Source organism: Pseudophryne corroboree, unplaced genomic scaffold (genome assembly GCF_028390025.1).
Source record: "Pseudophryne corroboree isolate aPseCor3 unplaced genomic scaffold, aPseCor3.hap2 scaffold_993, whole genome shotgun sequence".
NCBI classification, from domain to species: Eukaryota; Metazoa; Chordata; class Amphibia; order Anura; family Myobatrachidae; genus Pseudophryne; species Pseudophryne corroboree.
In genome coordinates this window covers 17,873-20,106 of record NW_026970574.1, presented here as the reverse complement: position 1 = coordinate 20,106, position 2,234 = coordinate 17,873, and positions in this window count along the sequence as shown.

Sequence of the window (2,234 nt, the reverse complement as noted above, 5' to 3'; positions counted from 1 at the left end):
CTACTTCCTCAGGCAGCGAATTGCAAACATGTATTGTCCTTACTGTGAAAAAATCATTTCACCGCATTGCGCGGAATCTCCTCTCCTCTAGCCTAAGCGAGTGCCCACGTGTCCTCTGAGCTGATCTTATCAAACACAGGTCCCGCGCAAGCTCTGTTTATTGTCACTTATATATTTATAGATGTTGTTCATGTCCCATCTTAGTCTCCTCTTTTCCAGTGTAAACATGCCTAGCCTTGCAAGCCTTTCCTCGTATTCCAGCGTCTCCATTCCCTTAATTAGTTTGGTCACCCACCTCTGAACCTTTTTAAGCACCAGAATATCCTTTTTGAAGTATGGTGCCCAATATTGTACACAGTATTCTAGATGTGGCCTCACTAATGATTCTTATGATGGTATTATAACACTCTCGTTCCTTGCATCAATTCCCCATTTTATGCATGCTAATATCTTATTAGCCTTCTTTGCTGCAATCCTACTTTTCGTACTGCTACTTAGTTTGATATATATGTGAACACCCAAGTCATTTTCCAGTAGAGAATCCCTTAATATTACCCCATTTAGTATGTAGGCATTGTTTTTGTTCTTGTTACCACAATGCATTATCTTACACTTGTCGGTATTGAATCTCATTCTCCATTTAGCTGCCCATGCATTTAGTTTCACAAAGTCATTCTGAAGAGACTCTGCATCCCCCTCCATATTTATAACCTTACACAATTTTGTATCGTCTGCAAAGATTGACACCATGCTCTCTAGACCTACTGTTAGGTCATTAATTAAAATGTTAAACAATAGTTGTCCAAGTACAGACCCTTGTGTCGCACCACTTAGCACTTCAGTCCAATTTGAAAATGATCCATTAACCACAACACGTTGCTCCCTATTATCTAACCAATTTCTGATCCAAGTGCATATTGTGCTCCCTAGCCCTATTTCTTGTAGCTTTTAGATAAGTTGCATGTGCAGTACTGTGTCAAAAGCTTTGGCAAAGTCTAAAAAGATTATATCCACCTCCTTACCCTGATCAAGGTTCACACTTACTGTTTCATAAAAGCCAAGTAAGTTGGTTTGACATGATCTATCCTTAACAAATCCATGTTGGTTCCTTTTAATGATCTAATTGGCATCAAGGAACTACTGAATACTATCCCTTAGAATACCTTCCAATACTTTCCCCACTATAGATGTAAGACTAACTGGTCTATAATTACCCGGTTTGGCTTTACTTCCCTTTTTGAATATTGGCACCACCTCCGCAATACGCCAGTACTTGGGAACCATACCTGATATAACTGAATCTTTGAAAATCAAAAATAGTGGTCTTGATAGATCAGAATGAAGCTTCATAAGAACCCTTGAGTGAATTCCATCGGGTCCAGGTGAATTATTAATCTTTACATTTTTTAATCGGTTACAGACTACCTCCTCAGTTAAATAAGCATTTAGCAATGGGACATTATTTTTGTTGAGATTATGTGTAAGACCCTGCATTTGGTCTTCTCTGGTAAATACCTTTGAAAAAAACTCATTTAGTTTGTTCGCTATGTCATTATCATTTTTGATTAAGACTCCCAACTTATCTTTTAGAGGGCCTATACTCTCCTTCTTTGATGTCTTGCTGTTGCTGTATTTAAAAAAAATGGAATTTGCTTTTCTTTCCTTTGCTACTAGTTTTTTTAGTTTCTACTTTAACCGTTCTAATTTCTTTTTTTGCATATTTTGTCACATCCTTATAATGCTGAAATAACTCCGCATTCCATTCAGATTTGTATTTTTTGGATGCTCGACTTATTTTGCCCATTAGTTCATTTATCTTTTTGTAAAGCCGGACCAGCAGATGTATACCAGTCAACGAAGGTGAGCGCACCTAAAATCAAACACCAATCAAACTCCAACCAATTTCTTAATCCAAAAACAGGTAACTTGCTGTTCTTTCCCGCCAAAAACAATATTTCTGCTAACCGAAAAACCGACACAAAAATAGCCAACGAAGAAACACCACCAGCAACCTACAACAAAATTGTGAGGGAGGGTGGGAAGATTGAAACAAAAGAGGCTGACCCAGCATCCTCACCAGACTCAAAATACTACTAACCACCCCCACTGTCTTCTCCTTTAGGACAAAAAAACCCAACCCATAATGTCTCCCACAGGCCCGCCCCCAGCCTATGAGGTCAAGGCCAGCTCTACTTCTAGGCAGCTTTAGGCAGCTTCCTATAGGTGCAGGGAGC